Source organism: Apostichopus japonicus, chromosome 11 (genome assembly GCF_037975245.1).
Source record: "Apostichopus japonicus isolate 1M-3 chromosome 11, ASM3797524v1, whole genome shotgun sequence".
NCBI lineage: Eukaryota > Metazoa > Echinodermata > Holothuroidea > Aspidochirotida > Stichopodidae > Apostichopus > Apostichopus japonicus.
In genome coordinates, this window is record NC_092571.1 from 14,270,549 (window position 1) to 14,290,442 (window position 19,894).

Below are 19,894 nucleotides of genomic sequence, written 5' to 3' on the forward strand. Positions count from 1 at the left end.
TAGGTGTGATGAGAGTAAAGAGTAAACGGGGAGTCAGCACCAGTCAATGACAGATGATAAGTACCAGCATCCTCCGGTTGAAGGTTTAAGATGGAGAAAGAAAAATCAACCTTAGTAATCTGAGGCGAATAGTACAGATCTTCCTCGATATATTCTACTTTTACTTGAAATAAATATCGATTGACTGTCTGATTCTGTCTTATTTGTAAACCGTTGAAGGAGTAAATTGGTTTAGAGGGAACGTCTCCATTAGTACGTCCGGTAAAGTTCATCGCTACTCGTAAACCATAAATATCTATATATATGTTATTATTTATATATAATTCAATATGATCTTTGTTAACAGCAATATCCGGGAACGAGAAGTCACAGCCTAGCATAGCATAGCATTCCTTTGAATTTACTGTTCGTCGTTCGGTGCAGTGATAGTTACAACCGATTACGTTACATGCATATAATACCAGGAAGATGGCAAGATACAAGAACTTTGGAACAATGAAACCATCCATGTTTAAATAATTAACGACTTTTTAAGTTGTCCAACGTCGCAGACGTGCGTTTGTGCCTACATTTATTTTGAAAACTCTTATGAGAGATAGAAAGTGATCTTTGTTACAATGCGCATGCGTTAATTTGCTTTCAACTGAGCATGACTGGAAAATATATTTCCGACATGAAAACATGCATGCACGAGAGGTTTCGAATTTTGAACGTCGTTATGTTTTGTTTTTATTTGACCAATTATATAATCTAAGAAGTAGGCTAATGGTTTTTATATAACATTGTTATTTAATGACAAACATATTTGTTGAAGGGTGAGTGTGTGTGTGCATGAATCGTTTGTTGTCCTTTTGTGTTCTCGCTATTAATTGAATGCTTCTACGTGGCTTTTGAAACAGTACTTACAGTAACATCAAATCAAGTTTTAGTATGTAACCAATGTCATTAATATACTTCATACTGAGTTAGACCGAGAAAAACAGAGAATGAGAATGCAACGTGGAGCTTGAAATGAAGCACTGATAGCGCATAAGCATATATACATAATCTTCATCATTTTAAAGTGATACATTCATCATTAACGGAATGACTGTACCTGAAAGTGATGACGCTCTCACGTGAAAAATTTAACAAAACTGAATTCGTGAGCATTCTACTTTCATCTGCTCTGGTGACCTGACGAGTGAATTCAAAATTTGATGGCACAATGTAGATAAGAACTTATCACCAATTGAAGGCTAAAGTATCATCTTCCAAATGAGGTATAAACAAATAATCCGGAGTTACTATTCTGTTTTTTTGCTGGGGGCTTTATATTTCAAATCGAGGTGAATTATTACATTTATAGTTCTCGATCATCCTCATCAAATTATTTTTAGTGTTTCTTTATCACAGTTTAAATACAACAGGCTCGTGCACTCATATGGTAGGAAGATTAGTGAAAAGCATTTACAAATGGTGAAACCTTTATTACCCTACCATTCCTTTTTTTGGTAGAATCCTTAACCCTTACTTATTGAATAATTTATGGAATATAATTAACGGCATTTTTCATTGTGCAATTATCAGGTAATTTATATTAACTATGCACACCTCGATAACGTAAGTTCCAAGCCGACTTAGAACTTAATTCGTTTCCAAAGAATATGGCAAAACTTTGTCAGAGAACTGAACATCAGTCTCCATTTTGATGGTCCTCTAACCCGCCTTACCTAATAACCATCAGTTTATAATGGTAGTTTTATAATGTGGAAATATATTCAAATTCACTTCAGAAAACGAAAAGACACATGATGTCCTTGTTAAGAAATAGTTAAAGTGGTTTCCTTTGAAACTGTTTTTATTTTTCGCAATCATCTAATTATTTGGATATTTCTGTCCGTCTTTTTTTCTTCAATCAAAGTAACTTCTTACATCAATGCATGTAAGGAATTTTCAAATTTACAGTCACGCTTTGCCAGATGTTTCAATGATTATGATTACTCTGAACAGGGGCGTATCCAGGGGGGCGCAACAGGCGCGCCCCCCCCCCTATTGGCCGTCACCAAAAAACAAAAAAAAATGCAAAAAAAAAAATTGATGACGACCTTTATGTGAGATATCGGTGATCGCTCAACCCCCCCCCCCCCCTCCCGTATGCTTTATTTTTTGTTTGCCAAAAAAAAGGTTCTGGCGAAGTTCGGCGGCATAATAGTTTTAGAAACATAGATGGTAGTTGTGTTTGTATTATCACTATAAACACTAAGTGACATGCCAGCCATACTAAATTGTGCATTTTGTGTCCATATTTACTGGAAATGTTGCTTATTATTAAGGTCGAAAAATGGATCACATATGGCCATGGGCGGCGATCCTGGGGGGGGGGGGGGAAGGGGGATATATCCCCCCATGAAAATGGGTGGAGGGGATGTAATACACCATATCCTCCCCACCAAATGCCAGGGATAAGAATATTTTCATGCCTACATTTATGCATCATCGTTAATGTACGGCTCTTTTTTAGCTTCATTTCTCGCCTACCATAAACGCAGTGCGATCTTTTCAAATAAAGCGTCTTTATAAAGCAAGAATAGTTGACTGTAGGCTTCATTGGCCCTATAACAACAAAATGTATTATTGCGCCCACGGTAATAATATAGTACATATATGCACCCTCATAGTATTCATATAGGCCCTATAGTAGGCCTACACACGTACATGTTCCCTCGAACAGCTGAGAATCTCATGTTACCAGGGTAATGCTTAATACACGTTTCACCTGGATGCCCTAGCAATCGGTACCTAGGAATGTAACTGTGTAATTGTGTATTGCATGTGTATAGGCCTATAATAGCCTGCATGAGGCCATTTTCTTCATCGAATAATATAAAAGAGCTCTCGAAAATTCTAACGTTGCGCCTGAAACAAGATTGACAGGGGCAATTTTCCCAAAATAACACCCGAAATTAAAAAAAAAAAGTATTTTGGATCCTGATTATGAGATATTTTGGACATGACATCCCAATTTTAAAGTTGGGTATATGCCGCTTGGAAACCTCGGGAAGTGCCGTTTCCGGCAATCTAGAGGGTTTGTTAATCCCAAAATTTTCTTGTACGCTTCGCGCCAACCCATGGTGGCGCTACGCTTAGATAGTCAACAAGGTCATATCCCCCCCCCCCACTCGGAAGTACGGATCGCCGCCCATGCATATGGCACCATTTTGCAGTTCAGCCCTTCTTCGAAAGCAAAAATTGTCCACCCCTCCCCTTAGACCCATCCCCCAGGAGGCGATCATTCATGCCTGACGCCCCCCCTATTGGAAAATCCTGGATACGCCCCTGCTGAACATATGTCTCAAACACTCGTCGGCTTTTAGTCATATATAACTGGATATGAGTAGATTCATGTTAGGTAGAGCTTACTAAAAAGACGGTGCGTGTGTTGCAATACAGTCGGGCCGAAAGTCCAGTCGCTGTTTGTAGCCTTTATGTCAACTTGGAAAGTTCCAGCATCGTCTAGTTGGATATTTAGGATTGAGAAATTAAAAGTAAGAAAGCGATTCCCATGGTCATAATAAAGGTATTCAACTTGGAATATCTAACGATCATAGGTATGATCCTCATTCCACCGGAACATACCAGAGTAAAGAAAGGGAGTTTGAGGAACATCATCATCTGTAGCCATCTCGGTGAAGTTCAAATCTAATCTAAATATATATGTATATTTATATGAAAAGGAAATATTTGGAAACGATAAGTCCCAGCCTACTACCACATAACAGTTTGTTGAATTTACTGTAGGTCCATCTTGACAGTGATAATCACAATCAATATCTTGGGATAATGAAAAAGTGATCAGAAAAATGAGAAAACAATGTAAAACAGGTACAAATCCCATATCGCGGTATTTTGATAATTATTCACAGTAAATATGATGCATTTATTGCAACACTTCGCGCATCTCTCCGTAAAGCGAGGAGCGCTGTTTATGAATCAAAACAAGGAGTCGTTCTTAAGAACACCCGTACATGCGCACATGTGTGTGTTTTCATTTGAATAATATATGTGCTGATTCAAAATGAAAATTACTAGGCTGACAATTATTTTTTCCTTGATGGCTGCGTGACAATAAAAATTAATTTAACTTGTACTTTCGAGAGAAGGAAGTCGGCTGATGTCTGTAGTGTTTTCATAACCTATTAACTTGTAATCTTAATGGATTCCTCGCTCGGATGATTTTATTTTATACATGCAAGTCAAACATGTATTGAATTCCCTGTGTCTGCATTTTCTGTAAGAAATTATGATGCGTTAAGCGTTGAAAGTATGCAATTGATTGTCGAGTTTCGTGAATTTTACATAGGTACTATCTAACTTAACCAGATTTACCACTGAATGAGTTGTTATACGTATCTATTACAGACAGAAAACCTATCTTTGCGGCTAAAATGAGGAATCCTTTGACGCAAGTTTTTATATTTCAACAACTTTATATCGTACCGATTATTATACTCAAAATAAGATAATTGTAAGTAATCAAGGTGAGACAACCCTCTTTAGCAAACTTTGTACTTTTTTTACAGTCGTACATAGTAGGCAACGCAGGTAATTGTAGCCATTCATTGTAATATTTTAGAGAGAATATTTCAAATGTTGTTTCTTCCGTTCCATAGTTTCCAAGATTTTTTAACAATATTATCATGTATATCAGACTTCAAACAGACCATTTGGTTGCCTAGCTTTTCTACAATTCGAATGATCCAACAACGATGTGGAGTGCATAACGTTCGCGAGAGAAGTGAAGTGCGTGAAGCTACTCCTGCCCGTCCATTGGGGTAGGGGGGGTCTCTCAACCCCGCCAACCCAGAGCACCTTTCAACGAATTTGATGACTATTTAATAATAACAGCCTTACAACCCTACGAATATCACGTGGTTTGAAGTGGAAATTTCGTTCACTACAATGGTCCATTATTAATCAATTGCGATTTGTTACGTCATTTCACATGTTAAAAATTTAAAACAGTAAGCTTCTATATTATTTCTTGATTTGTGTTAAATGCGTTTCATTTGGTTAATATGCTATAAGGATTACGTGTTCAGATTTGACTTATTGAATTACCTTTCTTCATTCAGGTGTGTAACAGGGGACCTGTGCATGACTCATTGTATACAATGTCCCTGCCGTTTTCATGGCTTTATCATGTAACACTGGTAAAGGTGGGTACCCAATAATCAGTTCAAACTGATGTGTTATAATTTCTTAACATGTGTTACATTTATGACCAGTTGATAATGAGAAGGACTTACAAACAGAAAATACTAAACACACAATCCTATGCATATATAGATTGACTGGATTTACCACTCAGGTTTCGCCAATTATTTTGTCCATATTTCAAAGTGTGTTTCGGTGTTATAACACACTTCAGTTTATACTGACGGCTGTCTCTTGTTCAGAGTACAAACCGACGCGTATTCAGTCCGCCTTAACGCTCCGAGAGCAAATGTTTGTTTCTGTATATGGGTGTGACATAAAGTTACATGACTGTGCTACTGTCGTGTTAGGGGTCTTGGTCTTGATACGAAGAATGTAAAATATAACTACAACCAATGACAGACTTTTATTGTTATCAGATAGTGAGAACCACTTTACGTAATCATATCTGACATTTAAGGTAACAAATTCAACTTTTCAACTCGATTACTCTCATTCTCTTATGACAAGTGCCAAAAGCAACAACAATCCTTGTACATATGTTACTAAATAAGATTTGTATATTTCTTTATGCTCGTGGGTGTAGCTTGCAACGACTGACTCAACTAAGGCTAGTTTACACCACGTTATAATTTCAAAGACTAGCGTACAATATTTGTTAACCAGTGAGTAAAGAGGCTTGTCTACAAATGACGAAAATGTGCGTCTTTCTTGGCTAAATGCCTCCACGAATAGCTAACGTTTCAGCTCTCAAATGAAGGACTGTGTGCTTTTAACGTGACCCGCCCTGCGTGATCCAAAAGTTACGGCCAAACGGCACTACTCAACCATCCCATACTGACAAACAGAACTCAAGTCAAAAAAAGTAAATACGCCCACCGACCTGCAGAGACAAACCCCCAACGACCCACTCAAAAATTGGTGTAATTCAATTTTTCATAAATAGCAGTATCATTCTACCAAATCGTCTGACTGTTGCCATGGTCAATCGGGGGCGCTGTAACAAATCTCTGTTGAAGTTAAACACCTTCCCACTCTCGGCCTGTATTGGCATGGTGTATGCTATCGATCGTTGATGATCCAATATTAAACAAGGCGCTGCTGTCCCTAGCCTCTATGGGCTTATGAGTGGGGTGTTGCGCTACATGCCTGTTTGGTTCGTCTTCATCCTGTGGCACGGCCATCCTTCTGGCACCTTCTTCTGGCACCTTCAGGCGGGTGTGTCACTAGGGTGGAGAAGGACCATGAGGTTCGATTGGTTTGCATTCTTTTCAAGTATACACAGGGTAATATCTGCCTTTGTAATATGTATACTCCCAATCGGTCTTCTGCTAGACGAGATGTTTATCGACACAGTGCCTTCCTTTGTTCCTGGTAGTGCACCATATGCCATGGTCGGAGACTTTCAACTGTCCCAGACTCTGGTCTTGACAGACTCAGGGCTTCTGTGTCTGCTGGTCCTGATGCTGGGATTGCAAAACTCGACAGATTCCCCTCGGAAAAACTGTTAGCCGATGTTTGGAGGCATATGAGCGCCCGGAATACATTCCACGAAGTCATCATTGCATACCGTTATTACTCGTAGTATTCAACATATTAGATTTATGAGTAATATATTTTGTTAATTTATTGTTGACTCATAGCACTTTTTGGTCTCTTTTTTTTCAGGATTGTGTCGTATGCATTTTATTACTTCTGACCAAAGTCATACGTATAGAGTTAGTTAATTTAATATGTGAAAGCAAAAGGTAATATTTATTACATAATGATTTTTTTCCCTCTTTGAATAAAAAATAATAATAATAAAAATCCATCTTGAAATAGTTTAGTGGTGATATCTGAGGTGTGTTATCCAATACGTTCTGCAGGTTGTCCAAGTTTATAGAATCGATATGATCGAGGTATATGGAACAAAAGTTCGACCATGTTGGTTGCCTAGTGCTATTTTCTAACAATTCAATAACAGAGTGGAATGATCCAACAACTCCGTGCTGTGCTAAACAACGGGGCAAGAAACATACTCCTGCCCCTTCACAATCTCTCCCTCCCATTCACACACCCCCTCTCCAACATATTTGCCACTTTAAACGCCTGTTATGGCAATGTGATCCGAAAAAAATTCTGTATATATTTGAAATGGCCGAAGTCGAGGTTTCCTAAATGACTAATAGTTCATTACGAAGCAGTAATGAATTTAATACATGACTGTGACAGGACACCATGTGATGACTGCCAAAAAGCATCAAGAGAACGTCAAAGTTTACACCGTAATCCCATTAAATTGCAATAGCCGTCATTTATTCTTTGTAATTTATTTCTTCTTAATGAGAAACAACTCCGTACCGTTGTCAAAGTATGATATGTCAGATCGAACGAAGTTTGTTTATATATGCTAATCAATAAAATACAATTAATTAAAAATTAAAATAGTCTAGTAACCATGCTCATAAGCATTTATTTTCAGATGGCGCTGTACCACTATATAACAGAGAAAGTTATAGAATTCTAACTGCATATTTCTTTAGGTGATAAGAGTAGATAGAGTATGTGTTATTAAATGTTCTTGTTCCTTTCAAGTAGGAGATCGATTGTTATGAGCATATATTACAAAGGACAATATCTCGGGTGGAATGTCTTTATCTGTCTCTCTTATATACATCATCCAGCAATTGGTATTAGAATGAACTTGAACACCTGAACACCTTTCATTGACAGTTATCTGTCGCAATATCCTGTAATTGCAAATCAAATAATAATGAAAACCAATACTATAGTTACGGTGGTCCTGATGGAAAAGACGAGTTGCAGACTTACTGCGTTAGTATAACCCGACAACTAGTGAAAAAAAATATTTTGCGTGTTGTCCAGCCACGTGCAGCACAACAACTGATCACGTTGGGATTCTTCGTCAAAATGCTAATGCATAGAACCGTTTCTCGGCCTTTTGGCTAAGATCATGTGAAGTATCTTTTTCCTTCGAGGAGAATGGTGATACACACCCGACGATGATCACACAGTGACAATATCGATGCAAGGGGACTGGGGTTGAGAGCGGATCAGTCGTTCGGTAGTTTGGTTTTCGTGCCCAGGTTCTTTCCTGGGTGACTGTTCTTAAAAAGTAGGCATATAATAGCTTGTCAACTAGGCAAACATATAATACTTTGTCGAGGTGTGTACAAATCGCCTGTACCGAGAAGAATATGGTTCGGTATCGATGATTGTTTAATTCAACAACTCATTGTGCAAGATTGCTTGGTGGTGAATGAGATGGCGTAGCCTGCAGTAAAATAACAACCAGCTATAATCAGTTTGTCGGCTTGTCGAAACCTGTTTCCAAGGGCCGTTGTTATTCTGGTGTGGGGTAATAGAGGGCCTACGGACGGTCCGACCGTTTTTACCTTTGTAGATGATTCGTGTTCAGTTCGGTGAGTGTGTGCAAAGGGGGGTTCAGTTGGATATGTGTGGTAATTCTTTATTGCTGATGGTTTAGTTAAAGTACGGGTAGGGTTTGGTGTTGAAAGCATTTAAGCCGTGACGTTTTGAATTCCTCCGGTCGGATCACGGTAACAGCACAGTAAAGTTACGACCAATAACAATCGGTTCCGAACCACTGGGAGTACCATATTACGTAAATACCCCCTAAATGAGAATATCAGGATATATATATATACATATGTATATATACATATATATACATATGAGTTGAAATAATTCTGACAAGTCGGTCATGATGATTACATTTTGGATATCTTACGATGTTTCTAATATCTGAAAGCTATTAGTCTGGTCCCCTTATTATGTACATAAGATAGTATACTATAGTAGTTAATTTTTTTCTGGCTCGCTGTAGCGTGGTTTGCACTGCCGTGGGTGATATAGGTAGGGTGGACGGGCGAGGTCATTTTTGCATTCAAAGAATACTTTATTTCTTCTTCATTTTTTTATTCTCCTCTACATTTTTCCTTTAATCTTTCTCAGCAGCCCTAGTCACCTCAATCAATTACCATATAATTTGATGTACCCTGCATAATTTTATTAATTTATTTTTATCTATATTCATGTTCTCTCTTTTGAGTAAGCTTATGTCTTCGTTTTTATTGATTAAGTGATTGAAATTAAATTGAATTAGATTAAAAACTTGAATTGTACTGAGTTTTAACGGTCAATACCGCAGTACAAATTGACCAAAACTAGCGACTATCTTTTGTTTGTGTAACTGAAGTGATACCGGGTTGATTATCTGAATTAATCAGGTTGTTATTTTAAGTTACCGTCGATTCGTCTCATCCACTCCTTTCTACACAGTTCCGACGGTGGCAAGGGGAAGGTTAACGCTGCATATCCAATGCACTAATCCCCTAATGGTATTTCCATACTGTGTGTATGGAAATGACTTTCAGCAAACATGGATTACTTTAGTGAACAACCCCCAGCATCAAAAGGTTTAAGGAAATAATTGTTCTATTTAGGAGACATATGGGTTGAATTCAGTGTCGGGGGCTGCCATTTTGATGAGATATAGGAGAATAAGAGATGACAGTCATTACGGTTCATTCTTAGGGGCAAATATTCGCCGTCCAAATTTGTTTACTCTTTTTACCACCTTTACTTTTCTATTCATTTTACGCAACTAAGAACCTTGGCGGTTGAGGGACTAGTGTATTAATCCACCGCCCCAGACGGTATGTCTGAGACTCGAAAAATACATTCCATACTTGTCGTACGTTTTCGGGAGATTATCCCAGCACCAAGATGTTACCAGGCGATGGAAGCATTGCCAAAAAAATTTATATTCGATTCTTATAGATAAAAATCATTGCAAGGGCTCTAGCTTTTTTTATTGTAAACTTTTTTAAATAAGGTCTATGAAACTGAAATGTCGCCCTCACATTCAAGAGAAAGTTATCTCTTGTTTCTAAATGACAATCTGTCTTTGAGCTCCTAAATGTGAAATGATGCTTGTATTTTGACATTAAAGTAAGGTCCGTTGTGCTATTCTTACAAAGTTAATTAAAGATAGTTTTCACGTACCCAAAACAAGTACCTAATATTTGTGAACGATAAGTAACATGCTCTCCTTACCATTGGCCAATCTTATTATAATATGTGTATTTAAAGACATTGATTATACACGTTGTTGATTTCTATTAGTATTTTAACATGTCTTTTTAATACCTCACAGTTACTTATAGGAAGATGTAATGAACAAATTCGACGGCATGTTTCACAGTATCTTTTAAATATCTTTGAATAAAAGGATCTATATTATTTCTTGCTTCATCGAGTTAAACGACTTATTGTATGTTGTGTGAAAAATGGAATGTTACCCCCTCCTATATTTCCTACTTTAACCAACCTTCTATCTTCCATTTCGTTTAATTGATCGTTTTATACCATCTTAAAAGATATTAATAATGTTTTAACGTCGCTAACTTTAAGCAATATTGTTATTTTACAACAGTCACGTCTTCACAAATTCCTGCTTTTTTACAACGTTCTTATTTTCAAAGTTGGTCAGCCAGTTGAGTTGGTCCTCTCATGTATTATAATATCACTTTCTACCCCAACATAATCTCTCAAGAAAAGCTGCTGCCTCACAAAGATGGTTTCATTTCATGTTCCCGTGTGCCTCGTAAGCGATATCAAACTATTAATTGGGGCGAATCCATGTTTTTTTTTTAAAGGAAATGGATTGCCCTTCGGTCGATGCCTCCCATGTAGGCGGTGGGTATGTTGGCAGCATCCTTATGGAAAATTGTGCAATCTGAGGAATTTGTAAACTATAAATTAGGTTTAATATTAAGTCTAAGCGCAACTGTGCTACTTTTATATGTTGATGTTAGGTTAAAATGAGAGAACACTGAAAACTTAAATTGGTCCACCGACTAACATAACGTTAGTCCATCTGGTACCTCTACCGACTAACATAGCCTTAGTCAGTTGCTATACTGACTAATTTATTCCTTAGTCGGTTGGATTTCTTAGTCGGTCATCTTAGTCCGTCAGCTTAGTCGATCAACAATATCTTAGTCGGTAAATTTATATTAGTCAGTTACATTAGTTGGTGACATTAGTCGGTCTTTACCGACTAATTTATATGGGCCACCGACTAGTTTATAGCAGGTTTTACATTAGTAAGGATGGTGCCTCTCTCGACTAACCTTTCTTAGTCGGTATCGACTGACTAGTTGCACTGACTAGAATCACTGAAAGAATTAAACCCGACTAGTTTCACTGACTAGAATCACTGAAAGAAAAGAGAGCAGAAGAAACACAAATAATGTGTACCTTGGCAATATTTATTTCTGATAAAACTTCTGATGTCTACAAAAGCTGACTTTCGACAGATGAAGAAAAAATCACTGTAAACAAAAATCTGAAAATATCATTTTATTCCAACAAAGTTAAGACAAGTTAATGGATCAAACAGTGCTGCACAATAATGCAAAGTTGAATCTTGGGCAAGAGTTCCTCACGTCTTTCGTTTTAAAATGGTACCCCAAATCGACACCAGTTAAGTCTTCGCGAAAAAGAGTTTTCTCTTAACTAGAAATGGCTTCCCACTTGTCTTCAGAAAAATCTGCACCATTATTGACCTGTGAACAGAAAATATGATATACGTGTAAGCACAGATACAGATATAGCACATGATAACTCACATTATCATAAACATACATTTACATTAAAATGTTATAACATATTGGTAGGTATACATTTAAATCTAGGTCCCTCAAATTATAAGCCAGGAATAGCAGCTTTACCAAATAATTATTAGCTTTGCACAGCATAACACCAAGTTATTTTTCAAAGCTTAATAATCATGTTAATCATGTTAATAATGATCCCAAGAGACCGGGAGCCCAGAGGGTTTGGTTAGCTGGGAAGGTAACCAATTGCCTTGTACATCACAATGTTCACAGTGCATTCCTGTATATGAAACCAGACGACTGGCAAACCGGCTGTGGTGGGTGTGGCTGGGAGAGCAATTTTAAAGTCACCTGATAGCTAACCTAGATCAGCTTTCATGGTTACCACATCAAAGTAAGTACAATGTGTCAGGAATGGCCCCAAGAGCAACAAATAGCCATTGCCAGTAATTATTGGTGGTGGGGCACCCCTGCCAGTGATCAATAATTGACCCCTCACGGCTGACCCAGGTCAGCTCATGAGGTAACCACTTGAAACCTACTGGAAAATGTTGGTTAGGACTTCAGATACAAGGGATGGGCATTGCCAGTAACTTTTATTGGTGGGTACCCCTGCTAGTAGACCCCCAAAATGCCCATCCCCATTGACCTAGATGAGCTCATGATATAACCAGTTGAAAACTACTGGAAAATGATAGGTATCACTTCATATGTAAGGGATGGGCATTTCCAGTAATTTATATTGGTGGGGTACCCCTGCCAGTAGACCCCCAAAATTCCCATCCCCTCATTGACCTAGGTCAGCTCATGAGGTAACCAGTTGAAACCTACTGGAAAATGATAGGTATTACTTCAAATGTAAGTGATGGGCATTGCCAGTACAGGGTAATTTATATTGGTGGGGTACCCCTGTCAGTAGACCCCCAAAATGCCCATTCCCTCATTGACCTAGATGAGCTCATGAGATAAGCAGTTGAAAAATTACTGGAAAATGATAGGTATCACTTCATATGTAAGGGATGGGCATTTCCAGTAATTTATATTGGTGGGGTACCCCTGCCAGTAGACCCCTAAATGTCCATTCCCTCATTGACCTAGGCCAGCTCATGAGGTAACCAGTTGAAACCTACTGGAAAATGATAGGTATCACTTAATATGTATGGGATGGGCATTGCCAGTACAGGGTAATTTATATTGGTGGGGTACCCCTGCCAGTAGACCCCCAAAATGCCCATCCCCTCATTGACCCAGGTCAGCTCATGAGATAACCAGTTGAAACCTACTGGAAAATGATAGGTATCACTTAAATAACTGGCAATCATCCCTTGTATCTGAAGTCCTAACCAACATTTTGCAGTAGGTTTCGAGTGGTTACCTCATGAGCTGACCTAGGTCAGCCGTTAGGGGTCAATTATTGATCACTGGCAGGGGTACCCCACCACCAATAATTACTGGCGATGGCCATTTGTTGCTCTTGGGGCCATTCCTGACACATTGTACTTACTCTGATGTGGTTACCATGAAAGCTGATCTAGGTTAGCTATTAGGTGACTTTAAAATTGCTATTCCAGCCACACCCACCACAGCCGGTTTGCCAGTCGTCTGGTTTCATATACAGGAATGCATTGTGAACATTTGATGTACCAGGCAATTGGTTACCTTCCCAGCTAACCAAACCCTCTGGACTTCCGCTCTGCAGATCAGTAAAAATTTGACCAAACTTATGACGCTCGCACGTAAATGATATACCAGACTGTTTTTTTTTAAAACAGGTTATGAAGAGTATCTTTAATATCATTAAACAGTTGGGTACAATAGTTAAACTCACTCTTCCATCTTTTTTTCTCTATGGTACTTGTTCCTTTGCTTTTTGGACTATCGGATAAACTCTTTTGTTCTGCGAAGGGTACCAATATATCATCTTAAAACAAGTGTTTAAGCCATATATAACACAGTTCTCCTCTTCTGTTGTTGCCTCCACACTAGTGTCGTACTTCACATGAAACCTCACCCTTGACTTGGATATTTGGCTTTTCAATTCTTCCTGGAAAAAAGAAACAGCAAAGTATTCATCATTTGAAAAAAAAATTAAAGAAAGTTGTCACTACAAAGTTATGTGAGATTTGCTTCCACTATAGTCTCAAAAAACAATCCCAAAGTTTGAAGCAGACTGTATAAAGCTGAACATTTGAACCAGAGTGTCATCACCATTGCAACCAGAATCAAATGCCCAGAATACAGAGATAATAAAACATGGGCTAAATCTTTGTTTGTTTTATGATCTATAACAATATAAAATTTTAGAAACACAAATGCACTGAGCCAATTTATTTATAGGCTTAATCGTTTTTAGTTGTTATTTTGCTTGCTCACATAAGAAGCCTGTTTAGACCTAGGCTAGAGAAGAATCAGTACTTTGTTACACTAAGTTTGTCTTTCGGTCTTTTTGATTTAGTTTTACTAGTAGTACTGTAGTATATAATACCGGTGACTAGCCAACATGATTTGTTCAGCCTACTGTGACTGTAAGTTTGAAGGTCTAGCCTTGCTTATTCAATATCACATAGCCTACCGATTTAGATTCACATGGGAAATTACAGGAAATCTTTACCAAATGAGTGTAGACTTCAAATAAACTATTGAGACTTATAGTCCCAGCATTTGTTTGGGAATAAATTAGAAGATTATGTGCCACTGCTCAATCTTGGGTGATTTACGGTTGAAAGTTGCTAAGAGTGATCGTATGAAATTTATGCCAAGCCCAGCAAGCTGCCGTTGCCTCTCGGTTTCGAAAGTGAATTGAATCGAATTGGGTTAAAATACATTAGTCCGTCGACACCGACTAAGCTACGATTATGGCGTAAATCGGGTGTCCGTGTCGTTCTTAGTCCATGGGTTAAAATACCTTAGTCCATCGCCACCGACTAAGCTGCGATTATATTTTCCTTAGTCAGTGTAAAATGACTAAGAAGCAGTGATGAAACGAAGATTTTTGCTAGTCCGTGTGCATTGACTAACGTTACAAACTAATTTAACGTTAGTCCGTGGCAATATTGACTAGTTTACTTTTTCAGTGAAGTGGTGAACACTTATGAATCAGCTGCTGTGATAACAATATCCACTGAGATCGACATAGAACTTAAATTAGAGCAAGTCTTCTACAGTTCTTGACTCTTAAGTAAGCTCACCGATGTCATATTGCCGATCCCGAAGAAAGATGATGAATGCTTCAACGAGGAAAAAGAAAGAAAGAAAGAAATATAATTAATAGTTCGACAAGCAGTAACATGATTAAGGTTCTTCGAGATGAAACACAGTTAGATCGCTTATCAATCAGTACGAAGTGCTTGTTCATCTCACCCGTTACATATCTTTGAACACAAAATATGTGACACTGTAACACCAACATGAAAACATTTAAAGCCTGTTCAATACGCATTTATTGAGCATGCCTTGATTATGTTCATGAGGTGTTTGCGTGTGAGTTGCCCTCGCTCTCTACTTTGAATAAATGATATTTATTTAAATGATTACACTTTATATTATTACCTATATTGTTATAATATGGTGTAAATTTGTGATACAAAAGACAGTTCGTAGAACCTAAGCCAACCATTTCAAGTGAATTAGATCCGTGGGATGCTGAATGTATAAGCGTCATTAGGCTGGGAAATAGACAAACCACACATCGCAGAGACTCCTGTGTGATTTTAATAGAGACATACAAAATATTAAAGACCAGAAAAGTAAGATAAAGATGAGTAGGACGTAACGGAGACTCACGTTTGAAGCATTTAATATCAGCGTAGCCAGGGGATGGCGTTTGGGCCGGAGGAGTTGGTGAACCAGTAGGCGGATCGTATAGTGTGTGTCAACGTGGGGATGTATGTCGTCGTGGCTGTGCGTGTCATGTGGAAAAAGAGAACATAATATTATACATATTCTTCTGAATACACAAGTGTTGGTTGACTGTAGACTACCTAGATGTACACCCTCATATAGTATTACAGTCATTATATTTATTACTCTCTTTTTACTCTACTTCAATGGAAGAAAAGAAGTGCGTAGAATTGTGAAGAAACGTTCGTTCTTTTCTTTTCGCGATAAATTCACCAAAATTGCTGTGTATTTCAGTTCAATGAAATCATAAGTAACAAAACAAAAGCAAGTGGGATGCTTGATATTTGTGCTTTAATCTGTCACGGTTTTGTAGTCTGACTTTTTTCCTGAAGATCCTCTTACTAAGATTTGAAGTTTATCTTATCTGTCAACCACCGTAAGTTAACTTTTATTTAAAGTAGATTCTTAAAACCGTAGCTATTCCAGGTAAAACGAGGCGTTTTGGTTAGCACAGAGTGAAATGCTAGGGTGGATAAGTGCTTTACGGCGGATATCAGAGGACACTTACGGCGAGTAACCTGTACACCTTACCAATGAGAAGATTGTCTTTGTTATAACTTCAATAAAATGAGTGTTGAAGGTACCACGAGGTTACTTCATGAGAGGTCCGCGAAGTGCCCGATGAAATATGAACCTACAGTCAAGGGAATCGGTGATCATTACGGACAATTGATATAAGATGAGTTCTACCGCTGGTAGATGGGTCATGCTTTTGAAAGTTGATCCTGCTTTCTATAGCATATCTGTAAATAATGCGCCTACCGCATATTGATCATCTGTAAAATTAATTTAACTAATTTAAACACCATTATGAAACAATGCATATAGATTGACAAATACTAAGCAATCTATCCAGACCGCAATACGCTACATGAATTTGAATCACAAATACAAACGATACATCCAGAATCTTTGAAAACAATATGATAAAAGCAAAACCCAAATAACTAATTATGAACGCAAACAGCGCTAAAACATAAAATAATGAACTTTACTTGGTTACAGCGTAAACTAGTTCTCTAAAACACGACATCACATTGTCCCAAATATCACAAAATCAGAAAGCACTCAAAAGGATATGTACAGGACCGAGGGAAGAAGTAACGGCATGAATCGTGAAGAATACTCATTCTGTCCTACGGAATAATCAATAATTTGAAATCTCTTTGACCTTAATGGCTAGCCAGACGATACCAAGGAAAGTCTCTTAAAGCAAAATATGATCAGAAATGATGAAAAAAGAAAAACATTTCAACACCAAACGATTGTCTATATTGTCTAGCACAATTACTAAAAATGATATTTCCAGAACCACCGAGACGTTTACAAACCCTTAACTATAATATACATAACGTCGGAAAATACTTGTAATTGTCAAATGTCAATATTCTACCATAAGGATCGGTTTGTAAATGTATATTATATAATAAATGCTATTATTTTCTCTTCTCTGATTATCTTGTCATATGATACACTTAATTTTGAAATGGTGGTTGCCATTCGTTTTCATTTAACAATTTAGTATTTGTTCAGCATAGTTATAGTTTTGTCTTTTATATTCGATTCAATGATTAAAAAGTCAGGTGAATATTCATTGTTTCTTTTTCGAATATAGTTTGATCTTGTGTAGAATAAATTAAGGAAGTGATTTCATTTCTTGATCGAAACAGTTTTAGGTAACTTGTTTTCGTAGGAAAGGTAATATAGACACCTAATCTGCTTCCTGGTTTTACTTTCATAATTCAGAGCATACTCATTTTATATATATTGAATGTATTTTTCTTAACGAAGATGACGCATAATCACATTTGGTGTCATTAATACTTTCACTTACCCAGGAAATCATATACTAATAACTGTAAAGAAGTTTAATTTTACTTTCCCCTCCGTTAATAAATGATCAATATTTTCTTGTTTTTGTTAGAGTACATGACGCTGGCGTTCATTGACATGCTCTTACCTGATTTCTTTATCAAGCAAGTCGAAAGTCCATTAAACATGACATTATTTCTTGAGAACCTCTGTTACATCAGAGAGGTGTGCTTTTTACGTGACCCGCCATGCGGGATACAAAACGTCACGGCCAAACGGCACTACCGAACCATCCCATTCTGACAAACGAAACTAAGGTCTAGCGAGCCAAAAAAACATGCGCCCGCCGACCTGCAGAGACAAAACGCCCAACCCCCCCCCCCCCACTGAAACATTCAAAAACGTACAGAAGGACGACCCGCACGCAGCGAAACGAAAAACCCCTCCCCAGCACACCAGCGTCCAAAAAAGGCAGCCCCAGATAAACGGCGAAAATCGCCTTCAATCTGAAGGCGAATGTCGGACTTCACCGCCTCTAGGACTGCCTGCCAACTGGCAGAGAGGTGTCTACAATACACCCTTAGTTCAATTAAATCAGTAAAACAATATTTTGAAACTTCTTGACGCCTGTTTCTCACTTTCAGCTAACGCAGCTGTTTGGGCTAACCAAAGGTAATAACAAGATCCAAACATACACGTATTATTTGATACCACTTTACAGATTTTAAATCGGCATGTAAAGAATATTCGGTTTGATTGGTTAGATTGACGCCTGTTTCTCACTCTGAGCTTACGCAGCAGTTTGGGCTGATCAAAGACGCTACATACCTGTGGCGTAGCTAGGGGGAGGGGTCAATTGGACACTGAAATGGGAGAATGAGAGTAAAAAAAATAAGCACTTTTTAAAAAAACATGACGAAATTGATGTTTGTCGTCAGGCATGAATTTTCCAGTTATAAAATCTGAACTGTAAATGTAAATGTAAAGGTTTTTATTAGCAAATTTATAGATTGTGATTTCTTTTCAGTCCACTTCAACCGTTTTCTCTTCTTTTTAAAAAAAAAATTCTGTTCTGTATTCTGTAATGACTACATGTCACGGAAATTTCGGGTATTTCAGTATACAGTTCCAAGGCAGTAGATTTCGAAAGGTGGAAATATCATAGGCGTAGGAGCACAATTTTATTTGGGGGGGGGGGGGGGGCTGTAACGACTTGCTCGAAATAAATAACCAACATTGTTTTCGCGCGCTTTACGCGGATTTTATTTTTCTTTCAGTAGTGAAGGGGCACAATTTCTACTCTTGCACCCGGACGCCAAAACCTCTAGCTACGCCAATGCTATATACACGTTTCATTTTATACGGGTTCACTGTTGATACGTACAATCTACCTTGTAATGTTTCATCTGGTATAACAGTCTACGAGGACCTTAAATATGGAAATGCTGTAAGTCAAGATACGCTTAACTTTATAACACTTTACAATGTATTTTTTGAAAATCCTATTACCAACGTTCACAAGGTGATAGTCACATCCAAGCCCCTTATTTGAAATACTTTTATATTAGATTGGCGTATTGATGACAGTTCCATTTGTACTCAATATTATAATATTCAATTGATATGATTGTATATTGGTTGACCCCAATTAGATCACGATGTCAGAGTGGGCTGGTTTTGGATCCCACAGGTCACGTAAAAAGCACATTTAGTTTCCTCAGAGGTTACATCCGTTGAGCTCCGCGATGGCTACGAGAGATGTTTATCCGGTACGAAAACTAATTGCGTAATTTTCTTATTTCGCTGTATTCCTGTGCTAGGCTTAGGCAGTCAATGAGGTGGGTGTGTGTGAGCCGACTCCATTGGTCGCAGCGCACTGTTGCTCTGTACAGGTAATCTCTGATTGGTCGAAGCCATATTTTACAGTTTATTCAGGGACGTGTGTTTACGGGGATTTCTGGGGTAATTAAGGTTATTTCGTTTTCGGTCGGGTGCAAGACGATAAGCTTCGCCTTACTAGACCAATGTATATATTTAACGTATTCGATGTAGAATTAGAACGAGATGAGATATATTATACCTTTTTTTAATATTACAACTCTGGGGTCTGGTGTCTGCTTCCTGATTTAGAGTTAATCTGTACCCGTCCCCCATCTACCGCCCCTTCCCTACGGTTGGTTTCGAGACAGATTTCCATTGGTGGCAGCGGCGGGATTCTATTTCTGGTGATTCTGGTGATTTCTGGTTGATTCTTTGCAAGCTCTCGGTGGTCGTAATACGTACGATCTACGTTTTACCAGTGACGTGGCCCGTCAGAAGGGTGTCACGTTGCTGAGTAA

General features: G+C 38.0%; 1 long non-coding RNA gene across 1 annotated transcript; it reads left to right on the top strand.

The window, feature by feature from the left end:
- The first annotated feature begins 16,532 nt into the window (after positions 1-16,532).
- On the top strand, positions 16,533-19,530 carry LOC139975698 (uncharacterized). Its single transcript, XR_011795844.1, has 2 exons — positions 16,533-17,780; positions 18,119-19,530. It is a non-coding gene; the product is annotated as an uncharacterized lncRNA (long non-coding RNA).
- Positions 19,531-19,894: the final 364 nt, after the last annotated feature.